Source organism: Balaenoptera physalus (assembly GCF_965194825.1).
Source record: "Balaenoptera physalus genome assembly, chromosome: 2".
NCBI classification, from domain to species: Eukaryota; Metazoa; Chordata; class Mammalia; order Artiodactyla; family Balaenopteridae; genus Balaenoptera; species Balaenoptera physalus.
In genome coordinates, this window is record NC_138883.1 from 47,480,779 (window position 1) to 47,499,767 (window position 18,989).

General features: G+C 39.3%; 2 pseudogenes across 2 annotated transcripts in view; both read left to right on the forward strand.

The window, feature by feature from the left end:
* Positions 1 to 16,758, forward strand: part of LOC309655367 (nuclear cap-binding protein subunit 2 pseudogene) — a 388,523-nt pseudogene extending 371,765 nt beyond the window's left edge. The window contains exon 2 of the transcript XR_014268827.1: positions 12,152 to 16,758. The product of XR_014268827.1 is annotated as a nuclear cap-binding protein subunit 2 pseudogene (transcript). The remainder of the gene's footprint in view (positions 1 to 12,151) is intronic.
* On the forward strand, positions 1,885 to 12,137 carry LOC309655366 (large ribosomal subunit protein eL15 pseudogene; annotated as a pseudogene). Its single transcript has one exon. The product of its transcript is annotated as a large ribosomal subunit protein eL15 pseudogene (transcript).
* Positions 16,759 to 18,989: the final 2,231 nt, after the last annotated feature.

Here is an 18,989-nt window from a genome sequence, read left to right on the forward strand (position 1 = left end):
TAATGTTTACTTAATGTTTCTCAAACCACCATATTTTAAAAGATCAGTAACTATTTTAGACAATTATAATTATAATATATATTTTTCTTAGAAACAGGGTAATGTACCCCTAAAGAAAGTGCCTTCAACATTCATACATGCCAAATGTCAGATTTCAGGACATCTGGCCCTGAAATACTGGCTTCCAGAAAGGACCATTGTTTTCACAGTCTGTCTTAAAGAAGCAGAGTCTCTAAGGAGCCCGCGAGCCACAACTAAGGAGCCTACCCGGTGCAACCAAATAAATAAATAAATATTTAAAAAAAAAAAAGAAGCAGAGTCAGGCTTTTTTTTCTTTTTAATCCATTTTAAGAAAAATTATCAAATAAAAATCCATAGGTATACAGAAGATATATAAGAGAGTGTTCTTTCACACTACAGAAGAAAGGTCTTAATACACACTTTCAACTATTAAGCCACCAGAGTGCCTTTAAAATAGAATCCAATCTGCAAGTCAACTTCTACCAACTTTTCATAAACACATCTGTGCCACAATGTAAGGAATGCCTCTATGATTGACTTTGATCTTGGTGTTTAAAAAAGCAGCCCAGATACTACTAAACTTTCCAGAGTTGGGGTGATCTGTTTTGATATTCCTCTAGAAATGGGCTACATAATCCATCCGAGGTCCCTGCCACCCAGGCTCCAAGCAGCAAGTTCAGAGTCTTTCCTGGCTAGGATGTGTGTTAAACTGTCATACACAGTACTAGGTAGAAATACTTGGCAGTGCTGCAGATTCTAGTGTTCTGTACCTGATTCTCAGGATAAGAAAGAGAAGCTCAATTATGCATATGGGCAAACCAAAGCTGAGTTCAGGGAATTAGGCCTCTTCCAGGCCTCTTATACTTTAAGAATAAAACATTAGAATGAAAAGACTTTAAACACTTATAGTTGAAGCTCTTTATTAGGTACAACTCTTATGATGTTCTTTTTCTGATAATCTTAAATATTCAGTCAATTGTAATCATCAAAGACATATTTGAAACAGCATGACTTGCATATAAGTATGAGTAAGCATGGTGCCAAGTTCAATAAATTGTGCTGTTATAAAACAACCACCTGACAGAAAGGAGACATGCCAGAAATAAGCCAAAAGCTGTCTACACATAAATTTCCTCCTGTACTGAAATTCTTATTCTTGTGGCTGAATTCAAAACAAAAAGGTGCTTTGAACACATTAAGGAAAAGCATTATGAAATCTCAGATCTGACTTTTATTTTCTTCCAATTAATTCAATGCCTTAAAATCCGATTTCCAGTTTTATTTATTTTTTGAAACTCTTCTAAGATCATCAATGGCATCTCACAAAAAAGAGAAAAGGTGCCAGAAATCTGAAGAATACCGTTCTTTCATTCCTGATTTTCAACAAAGGGCAGAATATGAGTTTTATAAAACCAAAGAGGTAAGGTAAGCCCACCACTGATTCTAGAAAAAAATTCTAGAATCAATTATTTTAAAGATATTAAGATAGCACAGGGAACTATATTCAGTAACCTATGATAAATTATAATGGAAAAGAATATGAAAAGGAATGTATATATATGTATAACTGAATAACTGCTGTACAGCAGAAATTAACACGTTGTAAATGAACTACAATACTTTTTTTTTTTTTTTTGGCTGCGTTGTGTCTTCGTTGCTGTGCACGGGTTTTCTCTAGTTGTGGCAAGCATGGGCTACTCTTCGTTGTGGTGTGCGAGCTTCTCATTGCGGTGGCTTCTCTTGTTGCAGAGCATGGGCTCTAGAGTGCAGGCTCAGTAGTTGTGGTGCACAGGCTTAGTTGCTCTGCGGCATGGGGGATCTTCCCGGGCCAGGGCTCGAACCCATGTCCCCTGCATTGGCAGGCAGATTCTTAACCACTGTGCCACCAGGGAAGTACTCAGTAAAATTTTTAAAAAATATTAAACACTTAAAGAGGAAGTTGTGATCACTAGGAACTACCCTGAATTCAAGAACACTCATGACAATTTTTCTTTTTCCTAAGATTAGTGGTGTGGTAGGAATCACAGACCTGCTATAGATATTATAAATCTGCATTTCAGCAATCATGATACCCTTTTGAACAAGATGGATAAATGTCAACCGCTTTAAAGCATAAGTAGAGCCAAACCCAAAGAATGCTGAGTTATGAATCAAAATCACTCCAGAGAGAAGTTTCCAAAAGCATTCAGTAGAGCTTTATCCTTGTTGCTAAACTAGTTCATGCTTTTATTGGCAACTTGAATGAGGGTATTTGTGGCCCAATGATCAAATTTTCAGGCAACTTGAAGATGGAAAAGAGCAATAATGGTAAATGACTGAATAGATCACAAAAAGATTACAACTGCCTGCGCCAACTGGCCAAACCTAATTCGATTAAATTTAACAGGGTAAACATAAAGTTCCTTGATCCAGTTCATCTACTACCTCCAGGACCAGAACGGGAAAGCATGTATTTCTCAGGGCCGATGGATGGGAGAAAACGCCAGGAGGTTGCTCAACACAGAGCCTGCCACATAGTTAAGTCCCCCAAAATGCTAATTATTATTATCATCCTGATTACTCATTATTAGTTACTTTAGTTCATGAGTCTCTGCCAAGAAAATAAATCTGTCTTTTAAAACAAGTTTCAGACAATTGAAAAACAGAGTCACACCCTTCATTCTGTGCCATGTTTCCACGCTGGTGAATGTACAAATGGATGACCTCTTGCCTCACTTCGTGTATTGGGGGAGAAGAGAGGTGCCAATCATGTACTTTGTATCTGTATTAATATGTTAATAATTTGGCCTCCCACAAGCCCTTTACTTGGACTTTCCTGAACTGCCTGCCATATAGTTTTTCCTAAGCAAATCTGAGAAACATTTATAAACATAATAGCTACCATTTATTCAGTGTTTCCTGTGTGCGTATCACTTAGCAAGGTATCCACTGGTAGATTATCTCTAAACCTCACCAAAACCCAATGGGGTAGGTATTATTCCATTTTATGCACAAGGAAACTGCAACTCAGAGGATCATAGAGACTTGTGTGTGTTCAAAGAATCAGTGGTCAAGTCCCTCAGTCACCATCTCTCTCCTCCTTGAGGCCAGATAATTGTCCTCAAATATTTTAGCCATCCTGCAATCGTAGCCCCCCCTCCAAGCCCCAAACCACCAAATCCCCAGGCCATTCCTAACCTTAGTAGAATATTGCACACGTGCATTTCACACTCAGCTCAGAGCAGTCATAGCTTCACCTGGTCACTGAGGATCAGCCAATCACAGTTGTGGGAAGGCATCCACAATTCTGAAAGAATTCTTCATTAAAGTTCCAATTCTCATCTCTCTGGACTCACAGAGGCCATTCCTTATTGAGAGTGACCCCCCTTCACCATGGTCACACTAGGACTTGAGAACTAAGGCCCTCCCCTCCTGCAGCTTCTCTCTTCCAAAACTTAAATGACCCCATAAGGGAGAATACACTTCCGGCTAAAAGCTGCCTTTGAGCCCCCAAGCCACCTCATTGTAAGAACAACACCCTTAAGGGGTCGATTTAATTGAGTTATATAGTAAGTGTCATGATAATGTTACGGAGTCCAAACAAGGAATACGACTATTCCGAAAGCCGGCAGAACGAGAAGACGACAGACTAGTGTCTCCAAAAAACCATCTTATGGGGGTTTGGATGCCAGTTTCTTTTACAGAACAGAGAGGGGGAGGAGATGAGGAAGTAAAGTAAAAAGGCCATAAGTTTTGCAAATGTCCCCTGGAATGGCCAGCCTCAGGGAGGAGATGTGTTAATTTCTTCTTTCTTGCAGCCATCCACAGGTGGACAGGGTCAGGGCGCTTCCCTGAACAAAGGCACTTTGGTTTAACATTCAGGCAGAGGGCGGTGTTCCCCAAGGCAGGTCACTGTGTATAGACAGTATCCTTTTAGTGAACAAAAGCAAAGGTTAAAGTGAAAGAAACAGATCCAACATGTAGTCAGATTTGGCTCCTCCCTGTTACAATAATATGTAGCGGAAGATCCATTTTCAGCAGGTGATTCCATTTAGGAAGTAACTAAAGAAGATGTTAAAGACCTCTCCATCACTGCAGTGTCACAAATTGCTTATCCATCTCACGGGGACATCTGTGACGCAGGGACATCTCACGTGAGAAACCAGAGGTAAAGCAGGCAGGATTCCAGGCTGATAAATCAAAGTCAGAATCCCAAGTGTCCAGCATTCTGGGTTCACCTTTTCTTTAACATCTAAATGCTCTGGCTAAAACCCTCATTCTAAATACTACACAATCCAGAATTGTAACAGGGAAGAGCCAATTTCGACTCCATGTTGGATCTGTTTCTATGACTTTAACCTTTGCTTTTCATTGCTTTTGTTATTATAATCATACATAATGGCCTGCCTCAGGGAACCCTGTCCCTCTGCCTGAATGTTAAACTAAAGTGCCTTTGTTCAGCTCACAGTTAGACAATCTGACCCTGCCCACCTGTGAATGGCTGCAGAAAAGAAGAAATTAACTCGTCCCCTCCCGATGCTGGCCATTCCAGGAGATGTTTTGCAAGACTGATGGCCCTTTTTACCTTACTTCCTCACCACCTCTCCCTCCCTATTCTGCCTTTTTACTTTACTCCCTCTTTGACGGTATAAAAGAAACTGGCATCCAGACCCATCGGGGTTTTTTGGGGACCCTAGTCCACCATCTTAGTCTGCCGGCTTTCCGAATAAAGTCGTATTCCTTGCCTCAGCACTTCATCCCCCGATTTATTGGCCTGCTGTGCAACGAGCAGAGTGAGGTTGGACTCGGTAACAGAATCTCTGGTGGGATTTTCATTCATTCCAACATTTTTTTATTGAGTGACTATTGTGTGTCGAGCTCTATTCTAGACACTAGAGATAAAGCAAGAAAAACACAGATTAAAAAAAAAGTCCTGTCCTCATGGAGCTTACATTCTTTGTGTGTGCTGGGAGTAGGGAAGTTGGGGATGGGGTGGGCTTATCTGGTGAGTCCATTCTGAAGCCTGTAGCCCCCTGTATCCTGGTAGCTGCTGCCATCTCTCTCTGCCGTGATGGGCAATACCACCCCCACTTTCTTCACTCTCCACAGAGTACCACTAATACAAGCTGGTGTATAATAGGTTTTTGTCGGGGGTGAAGGGTAAAAGAAGATGATTGCATTAGTGAAACGCAAGAAACAACTTAAAATGGAATATTAAATATTGCTGATCTAAAAAGCCACTACCCATTCTCCCTGGTGGGCTGTTTCTTGCTGGCCATATTCTCCCTCAGGCTCTGGCTTATTGCCGTCTTCTCCCACCCCTCTCCCAAGATCCTTTTCCCAGCCCCTGGTTCTCCTAGATGCCAGCCTCTGACCCTCAATTTCCTTTTACTTTTCTCATGCAAAGCAATTCACCCACAGCTTCTGGACTATGCCCTGGGGTGAGGTGGATGGAGAGAGAGGGTCTTCACCTTTCCCATCCAAAAAGTCAGCCAAGATATTTTTTAAAACAAAGAGCCATCTTTCCTGTTTTGAATCATGCCACCCCCGTACTATGTGAAGGCAGCTGCAGTCTGTTCTAGTTTCAATAGAATTTTTTTTTCTCATTGCCGTCAGCCAGCAATTGTGGGAAAACAGTATGCAGAATGAATTGCTAAAGACTACCAGTAAAGTGGAATTTTAAGCACTCTCATTAACAAAGCCTTTGGAAAATGTCATTAAAGATTCCAAACAAGTAAGCAATCAATCCCAGTAAACTCAATATAGAACAAGTAGAAAGTGAGAGCCTTTCAAAAAAAATAAAGCTGGATCACTACCTCACGTATTACATTAAAATGACTTTCAAATATATCAAAGATTCAAACAGAAAAAAGGGTCCACAAAAATAATAGAACATGATTGACGTTTCAAAAAACAATATTTTTGGAGTAGAAAAGACTTTGTAAGTATGATATTGAATCTAGAAAAAAAAAAAGAAAAAAGTTAGCAATCTGACTGAATATAAATATTAAACTTCCACAAAGCAAAATTACCATAAATCAAGTCCAAAAAAAGTGTGAGAAAACGTTTAATACAAAAAACAGATTAGAGAATAAATTCCTCAATAGACAAAGAACTCAAATGTCATCGAAATGAACAACAGAAATTTTAAAGGTAGGCAAAGGATATGAACAAACAGCAACACACACACATGGTCACTAAAAATATGAAAGTATGTTCAACTTTGCTCCTATTAAATAAATAAACATTTTGAAAAGGATATTGTTTTCCACCTAGCAGATTGGCAAATACATGAAAATTTACAATACCAAGTGGTGGTAATAATAAGAGGAAACACTCATTTTCATATATGTTGATGTGTAATGTAAATTGGTGCAAACTTTTTGATAGATACTTAGGTAATATCTGACTCAAATTCTACCTTGGGAATTTTTCCTCAGATGTATGTAAAATGATGTTTTGGTGCAGCATTGTCTATCATGACAACACAATTATAACAGTGTAAATGCCTATCATAGTAGTGGTTATTTCAATTATAGTGCATTCATACAATAAAATACTGCGCCACCATATTAAAGAATGAAGATAGTTATATCATAGACATATTATTATGGAAAGAAGTAGTAATACCATTTGTATAAAGATGTATACATAGCACTTTTGAATCTCAATTCAAACATTGAAGAGTACCCAAAAAGTGTAACTTTATTTCTTTTGAGCTGTATATAATGTCTATATTGAATTCCTATTCAACCAAATGGCAAAAACCTAATCATAAGCGATTTGATGTCCCACTTTCCTGAGGGTTGTTGTTGTTGTTTTTAGCTCTGCAAAGGGTTACTTTTAAGTTCTGGGGGAGCTTACAGCTTGGCAAGACCTTCAACAGACAAAGACATCTGTTCCCTTGAATGGTCATCTATCCACATTGGCTTCCACGAGTCATCTTTTTTCCATCTGGTCTACCATGATCAGTTCACCAAGGACTAATATTTAACTGGTACCCACCCGTAAAGGTAGTACAATGTTTTAACCAATTTTTAAAATATTGAAAAACTTCTAATTGGTAAACAGACACTGCTTTAAGCACTCTCCTTCACCCACTAGACCTGGCCACCTTCCCTCTCCTCTACCCAAGGAGCCTTCCTTACCTCCTCCACAATCCAACAGCTAAAGGGTTATTGTCAGGCACAGCCAGAGCTTCCAGGAGCCTGCTCTAGGGACACAGCCAGTATGTCTTCAGACTGGCAAGTATGCTATGCCTGCTGCTAAATATTGTCAAATGCTGACTCCCTCAAAACACTGCCGAAATAGTCTGTTCATAAAGCAAAGCTGAGTTTATTGCTTACTGTAGTAAAAGGAAAGCACTACACTGACAGAGTCTTAGTTGTATTTTGAAGTGGAAAGGCAAAGTTGGAATGTTTATGAGGTTTGGGGTTTTGGTTTAAGGCAAGTCTTCAAATAAGGGGATGGTTTAATTAATATTGGGGAAGGATGATGATATAATAGTTTAGGATTGGTGTATACAGCAAGGTAAGGGTTTTTTTTTAAGTTTTATTTTTATTTATTTATTTTATTTGTTTATTATTTTTGATTGCACTGGGTCTTCGTTGCTGCGTGCGGACTTTCTCTAGTTGCAGCGAGTGGGGGCTACTCTTCGTTGCGGTGCGCGGGCTTCTTATTGCAGTAGCTTCTCTTGTTGCGGAGCACGGGCTCTAGGCTTGCGGGCTTCAGTAGTTGTGGCATGTGGGCTCTCAGTAGTTGTGGCTCGTGGGCTCTAGAGCACAGGTTCAGTAGTTGTGGCACACGGGCTTAGTTGCTCCATGGCATGTGGGATCTTCCCGGACCAGGACTCGAACCCGTATCCCCTGCATTGGCAGGTGGGTTCTTAACCACTGTGCCACCAGGGAAGCCCAAGGTAAGGGTTCTGAGGCAAGGGTTTTAAAGAGTTTTGGAGAATAAATCATCATTTGATGTTATGTATTAAACACTTAGATGTTTATTTAAATGGGTTTTTAGGGAAGTTCTTAAAATGGGAAATACAGGTATTTGCAGTTTTTATCTTCTTGGTTAAGAGTTTCCTGAAATAATAAATATAGATGAAGACAATTAAATAGTTAAGTTACATTAATGTAGAAGACATACTGTTTATACACAGATAGTTTCATTTCTCATTGTTATGGTCATTCATAAGCCTGAGCTGAAGGATAGGCCCTTAACATCTGGGAGTATGATCAACCCAGATGTTCACTACTCCGAGTGGTCATGACTGAGTATCATGTTTCTTAAGGTTTCTTTTCAACCTCCTTAAGTGTAAAGTTTTTCTATTTGTTCTTTGGATGGTCATTTGTTGGATCATTTGATGGATCAGTGACTACACAATGGGACTTCGACTAAGAATACCACTCATCTGAACACCACAGCACAAACAAATACTAAGAGAAGGATTTATGATCAGAGTTTGTAGTCCGTTTTTCAGCCAGGATCCAATATTACCCAAATTAAAGTAAGAAAAATGATCTCATCTCCAATATGAAGAGTCTATAGAACCAGGTATGGAATATTAGCCAAATTGCCTAATTTCATAATGTCTTTGTTTGCTTCCTAGAGCTTTTTAACAATATTAAAGATCCCAAAGAGGTCTGCAGGAATATAAATACAACAATACAACATTTTTTCCAAAACCAGCAGAAGATACCATTCAAGAGGCCAATATTGTATCTAAAATGCTCTATTCTGAACCAATGCCTGTCCAATTTCATGAACCTCTTGGATGAGATCTATAGCCTTGGTAGACCTCTGGGCCACAAGATTTCCCTACTTTCTATACTTCTTATGAAATATGAAGGGAAGATGCTGAAAGAGAGAAGAAATCAGTCCAGAATTCCCCTTGGGCAGTTAGGGTTTCAATTCTCCAATCAAAACCAAAGTTTTCTCCTTGATTTACATTATCTAATAACGTCTTGTTCTGAGAGGGATACGAATAGGCCAAAATGGGCGCTGTGTGAGGACAGGAACTATCAGTTTACCAACATAACAAGTTCCCATTTAGTTTGCAAGGAGTGTCTAGTAGCCCTTTCTATACTAATCCAATACCAGTCTTAAAGGGTCCCCTTAGATCTGTTTTTAGTCAAGATACCCCCTAAGGCATTGTCACATAGTGTTGTAATATTTTGGCTCCATGAATCAAGAATGATCCAGGGCCAGGCAATGAAATTTGCAAGTAGCAAGCTCATTAGCAAAGGGACATCCCTGGTGGCACAGTGGTCAAGAGTCTGCCTGCCAATGCAGAGGACACAGGTTCGATCCCTGGTCCAGGAAGATCCCACATGCTGCAGAGCAACTAAGCCCGTGCACCACAACTACTGAGCCTGCGTGCCACAACTACTGATGCCCGCACGCCCTAGAGCCCGTGTGCCACAACTACCGAGCCCACATGCTGCAACTACTGAAGCCTGCGTGCCTAGAGCCCGTGCCCCGCAACAAGAGAAGCCACCGCAATGAGAAGCCCGTGCACCGCAACAAAGAGTAGCCCCCGCTCTCCACAACTAGAGAAAGCCCGCGCACAGCAACAAAGACCCAACGCAGCCAAAAATAAATAAATAAATAAATAAATAAATAAAATTTTTTTTAAAAAATTGAGGCTTTATAGCGAACATAGATAAAGGTAGCCTTATATCAGCAAAAGAGGCAATAAGATAGCTATAAAAACAAAAATCAAAAGAATACAGGTTAAAACATGACAATATATGGTCTTGTTCAGTGGATCTTGGGTAGAAGCTGTCTATGTCTCATGTAGTCTTCTGTTTTATCTGGAAGTCTTGGATGAATGGTGTCTCTTTCCAAAGACTTTCTACTTTGGAGGGTTCTTAAGAATCTTCAGTTTGAGTTCTCCTGCAGTGACTTTATTGCAGTGATTCAAGGATGGTTTATGCCTCTTTAATTAAGAGGCATGAATCCAAGGAACAATGCTTTGGAATATCACTACCATTCTAGTTAGCTAATAGGGTCTTTTCCACCAGGGTTCAAGAGCTGTCTTTCTGTTATATTTCTTCCAAAGGCCAGATCTTCAAGTTTTAGGTCATAAAAGGAATATTTAGATGTTTAGGAAAGGCTACTCATAGTTGCTGATAAGACTGTGTGTACTATATGAATTCCCTGCATGTCTACTTGGTCATGTCTATTTGCGATAAGATGGACTCTAAAATTGGGGGAAATATTCCTAGATGCATGGCTGGCCTGTTAGTAATCCATGAGAAGAGAGTCAGTGAAATTCAGAAGAAAAACTGAGTTCATTGTCATTAAAGTCAATAGCAATGTCTTAAGACATAAAAATACAGGAGTCTCTAAGACCTTTGCTAATAGAGTTTTGGAATTCAATTTGTATTTTCTGCCACTCCTGAAGATTGTACATAACATAGAACAGTGAAGTTTCTGTTTAAGTTGCAGGCTTTGCAACGTTCTTAAATAATAGTCTCAGGAAGGGGAATGGGATTAGAGACATAGGTTGGAATTCCCCAGGTCAGAAACAAAATCAAATAAGTTTGTTTGCTATTGTTGGAGCCATAGCTCTCTGACAAGGAAAAGATTCAATCCACCCTGAGAATAAGCAAACAGGAGTTTGCCTCTGTCTAGAATGTAGAAAGCTGGAAAGAGTTTCACTCCCATCCTAACAACAAGAAAATGCCAGATAATGATATTTCTTAAACCCATCCAAGACCTGAGGTCATAATGCAGCCAAAAAGCCTGAAACCCTAAAAAAGACATACCCTTCCAAGAAGAGATGGGACATGAGCACTGACTCACATATGGCAGAGTACTGGGGAAAAAAAAAAGACACTAGGTGCCATAGATGCCTATAGGAAGAATCCAGCTAACATTTACAATGAACACTAAAGTTGGAGTGTGGACTACCATGAGAGGATAAAGCCGTAAGAGCAGTAGACACAAATGGAGTTCACACATACTCACAGGATCTTCTCCATGAACCTCCACCAGCTGCTGACAAGAATGATTGAAGCAGAGCAGGAAACTGGCAAATCCTCCTTCAGTGAGGCATGAATGAAGAGAAGTGGCCACCACTATGCAAACCCTTGGGACTTCCCTGGTGGTCCAGTGGTTAAGACTCTGAGCTTCTACTGCAGGGAGTGAGGGTTTGATCCCTGCTGGGGGAACTAAGATTCCACATGCTGTGTGGCGTGGACAAAAAAAAAAAAGTGCAAACCTTATCCAGTCCCTATTCCCCTATGGATGAAGAGACTTAAGATATTGGAAGAGCAGAGAGAATCCTGTAATATCCAGGGCACTGGTGATGACCCATTGCAACTGGGGAAAATGTAAAGGAAAAAACCCTCTACTGCTGAGAGTGGAGCAAGAAACAGTCCTGTGCCCAGATCACTAAAGATCTCCTAGGATTAACAGAAGGGCAGAAACTCTCTCCTATACAATATCCACCAAGGTCTGGCGGCAGCCATCAGGTGAGCCGAGATGGGCGCTTACAAGTGCATCCAGGAGCTATGGAGGAAGAAGCAGTCAGACATGATGTGCTTTCTGCTCAGGGTGCGCTGCTGGCAGTACTTCCAGCTCTCTGCACTGCACCAGGCCCCCCTGCTGCCCCCCACACCGGGCCCAAAGAGTCACGCAGGCTGGGGTACAAGGCCAAGCAAGGTTATGTCATATACTGGATTCGCGTGTGCTGCAGTGGCCGCAAACGCCCAGTTCCTAAGGGTGCCACCTACGGCACGCCTGTCCACCATGGTGTCAACCAGCTGAAGTTTGCTCGAAGCCTTCAGTCTGCTGCTGAGGAGTGAGCTGGACGCCACTGTAGGGCCCTGAGGGTCCTGAATTCTTACTGGGTTGGTGAAGATTCTACGTGCAAATTCTTTGAGGTTATCCTCATTGATCCATTCCATAAAGCTATCAGAAGAAACCCTGACCCCCAGTGGATCACCAAACCAGTCCACAAGCACAGGGAGTTACGGGGACTGACATGCGCAAGCAGAAAGAGCCGCAGGTTCCACCACACTATCCGTGGTTCTCGCTGCACAGCTTGAAGAAGCAATACTCTCCAGCTCCACCGCTACCACTAATATAAGTAATGTTTGTAAAATTCTTACCTAATAAACAGTTTAGGACATTCATGTCTACTTAAAAGTGTTTTTTGGTCTTTTTTTTTTTTTTTTTTTTTTTTTTTATTTATTTTTGGCTGTGTTGGGTCTTCGTTTCTGTGCAAGGGCTCTCTCTGGTTGTGGCAAGCGGGGGCCACTCCTCATCGCGGTGCGCGAGCCTCTCACCATCGCGGCCTCTCTTGTTGGGAGCACAGGCTCCAGATGCGCAGGCTCAGTAATTGCGGCTCACGGGCCCAGCCGCTCCGCGGCACGTGGGATCCTCCCAGACCAGGGCTCGAACCCGTGTCCCCCACACTAGCAGGCAGACTCTCAACCACTGCGCCACCAGGGAAGCCCCTAAAAGTGTTTTTTAACTTGTCTGTTTAACTAGTTGTCTGCAGATTGACTCATTGAATGCACTGTCAAATTATGAAAGTTAAAGTGCAATCATGTTTGAAGACTTTAAGTGATGGTATATCTTGTTTCTAATAAGGGAAATGCCTGTGTTTTTGCTTTATTAAGGAGTTGATATGTCCGTGTTTAAAATGCTGTTTGGTACAATAGGTGTCAAATAAATTCTGTAAAATAGGAGTGCAGAAACTAGTCACGTAGATTTGTTAGTGCATGTGATGAAACCTACAGCTTTACTGGGTGATGCAATGCTCTGCTGGTTTACTCTGAAGTGGCTGTTTTATGGAGTTTGGCAAGGACAATCTTTTTAAATTGGATTTTCCTTGGAATTGTGAAGGATGTCCTGATCCTTTATCATGATCATATGCAGAAAAATAATGAAAGTTGACTAGGGCCCACATTTTTAGACTTAATCTAATATTCCATTTGTGTAACTGTTGCTTCTGAAAGGTGAAAAGTAATGCCACCATTTTTAAGAGAATTGAATAAACCTGTTGCAAGAGGGTTCTCTTACAAATGAAACAGATCCTAGTTAACCTAAATTAAATTGCCTTAGCCTCAATGGTACCTCTGAAATTCACCTAAAAGGTGAGAGCCCCTGGTTCAATCCCATGACTCTGGTATCTGTAGAATACTTAACTTCATGCAAAATAGCCATGGTATTTACACAGGTGTATCTTGAAACTAATGGAAACTGAACAGTAGATAAATGAGAAGGGAGTTATTAGCCCTAAGGTTTGTAAGCTAGTGATGCTAGGATTGGGAAATTGGTGTTCAACAGATACCTTTCAAGTGTGGGATGACAGAAAAAGCTTGGATCAAAATTTTAAATGTTTTATCTGTAGTATTAGTTTGTGACCATTATGAACTCTCTAAGCCACCTTAGGGGGGAAAATAGGGTTGGTTTTATTTAAAAGTAACATTGCTAAGTCTAATCAGTGTTATCTTGGGTCAAGCCACTTTATCCGTTCCCATAAGGCTACTGAGAAAAGTCATGTAGTTGGTGTCAATACAAATTCAATTGGTTTCCAAAAAAAAAAAATCCACCAAATACAAGGCAGAGTTTGACGGCCAAAGGAGATTGAGCAGGATCATTGAGAAAGCCCTACCCCAAAAGACCTAGATACACTGCCTAAGATTGAGACTGGACAAGAAAATACAGAATCCCCTCTGTCCTCTACCATCAGGCTATTACGCACCAAGTAATAAGCTACAGCAGCCTAGCCCTTGGGGAGAGGTAAGAGCATGGAGAGGGATCACCTCTGTGGCAGTGGCACACAGGGAAAACTGAGGTAAAAAAGCTGAGGGTAGAATTGAAACATTAAGAGAAATCCATTAATACTAAGCCCTTCCTCTAAGCACAAGGTAATGCTAAAGGAAGTTGAAGTTTGTAGTGTGCTTTGAAGGTAACCACAAAGCAATAACAAAACCCAAACTCAACTCAAATCCTGACTATATTGACTCAGTCCCCTGTGCAAACAGCCTAGAATGAGAAGTGTGCCTATTTCCTGGCCTAAGTACTATTTACCTTAGTCTCTACTATATTACACAAGAAGTACGTCTTTCAACAACAAAAAAATATGAAACACAAAGACTCAAATGAAAGGAACCCACTGTGTAGAGACAAAGGAATCAACAGAACAGACACAGAGATGAGACAGATGTTAGAATTACCAGAGGGGGCATTTAAAATAACTATGATTTATATCTTAAAGGCTCTAGTGGAACATTTGTGAGGTTTCAGCAAAGTGATAGAAACTCTAAGAAATAAAAACTATTAGAAATAAATTTTAAAGTCTATTTAGAATATAGATAGCAGAAACACAGACGAAGGATAGGCTCCTAAATAGACTCAACATAGTTGAGGAAAGAATCAATGAACTTGAAAATAGACCAATAGAAATTAGCTAAATGGTTTCATTATTCTTGGAGTGACGGCGCCCTCGGCCACTTCTCTGCACTATGTCAGGTGGCCTCCTGAAGGCACTGCGCAGCAACTCCTACGTCAAGCTGAGCCAGTACTGGGACCAGCACTTCTGGCGTGACAATGAAGAACAGGAAAACTTACTGAAGAAAAGCTGTACATTGTATGTTGGAAATCTTTCCTTCTATACAACTGAAGAACAAATCTATGAACTCTTCAGCAAAAGTGGTGACATAAAGAAAATCATCATGGGCCTGGATAAAATGAAGAAAACAGCATATGGGTTCTGCTTTGTGGAATAGTATTCAACAGCAGATGCAGAAAATGCCATGCAGTACATAAATGGAATGCGTCTGGATGACCGGATCATTCGCACAGACTGGGACGCAGGCTTTAAGGAGGGCAGGCAGTATGGCCGTGGTCATTCTGAGGACCAGATACGAGATGAGTATCGTCAGGACTACAATGCTGGGAGAGGAGGCTATGGAAAACTGGCCCAAACCTGTGAGTGGTGTGAGCCCCATCATGAAAAACTCACTCCTTTGGCCTGTTGAATTTGACGTGCGTTACCCAAGGTCTGCAAACCTTCCCATTTTTACCAAGCTTTAATCAATGTCTCTACTGAGCTGGAAGCCTCTTCATGGTTTTCCTCTTAAAAATTATTAAAGGACAGAATCCAAAAGAATGCCTTTAATTCTATAGTCTTAGCATCTTGGTCGTGTGTCAGGTTACCAGAATAATTTACCAGGTCAAAAATTGTGTTCCTTAGCAACAGACTTGATGTATAATATTGACCTATCAGCCAAAAACACACTTCTTTTAGGAAGATTGGGGAAAAAAAATTTAAGTGTTTAGCATGTTTACATCTAAGTAGGTCTACCTTGGAGCCTGGAATTACTATTTTTAAAATTTTAAGTTTGCATGAGATAAGTTTAATAAGTGGAGTTTTGCTATGTAATGTAGCTTTGCTCTAAATTAGGAATAGATGTTTGATAACTGAATTTTTTTCTATGTTGAATTTTAATCTCGAAAGGAAAACTTAAGAGTCAAGGGAACTTCCTAAATAGTTGGTGCAAAAGTAAGCCTTAGACAGTCGCAGGGGACACCACCTCTTATATGCTTTATCTATCAGGAAATTAGGTCAGGACTTGAAGGGTATTTACTAAACACATTTTTCAAAATATGTGTTTCAGCTAACACTAAAAAAACCAAGGGTCTGTATTACAGGGAACCTCAACTACTCTAAGGGCGGGGGGACACTGTCAGTAGGAAATGGGGAGGAAATATCAGGAGATGTGAGTTAAAGCATTGCCTTGACATGAAGGTTGCTGTGAGAGCCATCAGATCTATTTTTTTCATTTTCAAACTGATCTTGGGAATTGAGTGGGGTTTTTTGTTTTTTGTTTTTTGTTTTGTTTTTAAAAAAGAACTTAAAGATCAAGAGAATGCTTAACAAAAACAAAATCAAAAATGCTTCCCTGGGGAAATGTTTTGGCTAATTGTCATACTGAAGTCTGTCTTGTTTTTTCCCTAACTGTGCTAAGTTTCAGAGCCTGGATAGTGAGCTGGTGGTCTCTACAGAGAAGGGAGTCTAGAGGATTTATTTTGCATTTGTAAGGCAAGAGAGAATTTCTCTAATATTATGCGAACTATTGCTCATTTTAAACTGGTAGTCTAGTATAATTTTCCCTGATATAAGTGAAATTTTTTCATCTAGCAACAAAGTATCTCCTAATTTCCAGTAGCTTGTGAAGTTGGGGCTGAAGTATCTCAATGTGAACATCTTTCAAGTTACAGTAAGTGTATGTTTTCTCAAATTTAAACTGGCTATTTGAACTTTAAAAAATATCTCTAAATTAGTTGTAAGTATTTAGGAAAATATTTGTAAATATCTAATTTAATGAGGACATATAATTCATTATTAAAATCTTTTTACACTGTAGTTTGAATTAATATATTATATATTTTGCAGTAAAACATAACTCAGATTTCTATAGGCCTTAAAACCACAGCAGTGGTTCCTATTTGAATTGTCTTCTGTAAAAGATTTCAATAAAATTGGACCAACTTAAAAAAAAAGAAAGAAATTAGCTAAATGGAACATGATGATAAAAAAAGAATTTAAAAAAAACAGAGAATTCAAGATCTGTGAGACAATAATGAATGTTTAATCTACAAATACTGGAAGCCTAGAAAGTGAAGAGGGAGAGAACAGGACAGAAGAAATACTGGAAGAGTTCATGGATGAGAAATTTCTAAAAATAAAAAAAGACATCAAACTACAGATCAAGATGATCAGAGAATCCCAAGTAGGACAAACACTGAGGAAAACAAAAACAAAAACAAAAAACTTCTGAAACCAAAGATAAAGAGAAAATCTTAAAGGCAACCAGAATAAAAAGATCTATTATATATAATGAGACAAAGACTAACATTAGCAGGCTTTTAGTCAGAAACTGTGCAAGCCAGAAAACAAGGGAAGCACTTCTTTACTGAAAGAAACTGTTGGCCAGAATTCTATACTCAACAAAAAGTATTTTTTTCAAAAATGAAGGTGAAATACTTTTTAGTTCAGCAAAAGCAGGCCAAATTCATTACCAGCACATCTGTGCTGCAAGATATGCTAAAGGAAATTCTTCAGGTAGAAGGAACATAATATCAGAGATTTAGATCTACATAAAGAAATGAAAAGTGCCAGCAATAGTTAAAATGAAGGTAAATGTAAGTTTTTGTGTTATTTTTAATCATCTAAAGATAATTAACTGTCTAAAGCAAAAATATAGAAATGTAATGTGGTTTACAACACAAGTAAAAAGTATGGCATTAGCACAAAAGATAAGAGAAGGAAACTCTCTCCTGCATGAAAACTGCCAAGGATATAAGTCAAAGTTTGACCGTCACAGGAAAGAAAGACAGGATCACTAAGAAAGTCCTGACTCTGAGAAAGAAAGACTATTCATTGGAGGAAAGGCAAAAAAATGTTCTTTTCAACAAATGATTCTGGAACAAGTGGACATCCATACGAAAAAAGAGAATTTACCATACTTCACACCATTTACAGAAATAAATCCACTGGAGAATGGATCACAAAACTAAATGCAAAACCTGAAACTATAAAGTGTCTAATGGAAAACATAAAACTTGTTATCTTGGATTCCTAAATATGACGCAAGCCACTGCCTAGGGGAAAGTATTTGTAAAACACATATCTGATACAGGACTTATATCTAGAATATAATATTAACAATTCTCAATGTTCAATAATAAAAAGACAAAGACAAGTTTTGAATGAGTAAAAGATTTGTGTAGACACTTCACTGAACAAAAATTTTAACTGTCAAGTAAGCCCATGAAAAAATGCTCAACATTATTTGTCATGAGAAAAATGCAAATTAAAATACAAAGAGATACCACTACATAACCTATTAGAATAACTAGAAAAAAAATTTTTAACTGACAATACCAAGTGTTGACCAGGATGTGGAGCAACTGGAACTCTCATACCTTGCTGTATGAGAAGGTAAAGTCACTTTAGAAAGAAGTTTGAAAGTTTCTTACAAAGTTAAACATGCACTTACCATTACAGCCCAGCAATACCACTCCTAGGTATTTACTCAAGAGAAATAAAACCCTATGTTCACATAAAAGCATGTATGTAAATGTTTGTAGCGGCATTATTTATAATCACCAAAAACTGTAAATAACTCTTCCTCAACTCATGAATGGATAAGCAAATTATGGTACAAGCATTCAATAAAAAGAAACTATAGATATATACAATGACACGAATGAACCTCGGAATAATTATGCTTAGTGAAAGAAGCCAGGCTTGAAGGCTACATACTTTATCTTCTGTTCATATGACATTCTGGAAAATGCAAAATTATAAGAATAGAAAACAGATCAGTGGTTTCTAGGGGCAGAGGCTAAAGGAGAGTTGCTGACAAAGGGTAATGAGAGAATCATTTCAGGCAATAGAAATGTTCTATATCTTGATTCTGGGAGTGATTACATGACTGTATGTGTTTGTCAAATCTCATAGAATTGTACGCTGAAAGAGAAACTTTTTCTGAATGCAAATTATAGCTCAATAAATTTGACTTTTAAAAACACCTTTGCCAGTAGTTATGAGAAATCTGTTTGGAGGTGTCTATCTACTACCTTCACAATTTTACCAAGATTATGCTGGTGACAAATGAGTCATGAACCAGAAACACCCTCAGTAGTTTGACACCAATATAGATTAAGTATAGTACCCAATTTATCCTTACTCTGGTGGATAATTTCATGAAAATTTTTTGCAAGGTCCCATTTGAGCACCTCTGTTGCTAACAAGAAGCCAGAGTGCCAGAGACTATTCTCGTGTGATTTGCATCCAGATTTCTCCTAGTATCTTTTTCTGACTCTGAAGCTAACCAGTGCCATTCTAGAATAGACTTTTTGAACCTCTGCAAAAACTTGGTCTCAGGGTTCCGTATGGGCTAGGATATTAGCAAGGGCTGCCTATGAGGCATAATGATCAGCCTGAGCATTTCTTTTAGCTTCCATGT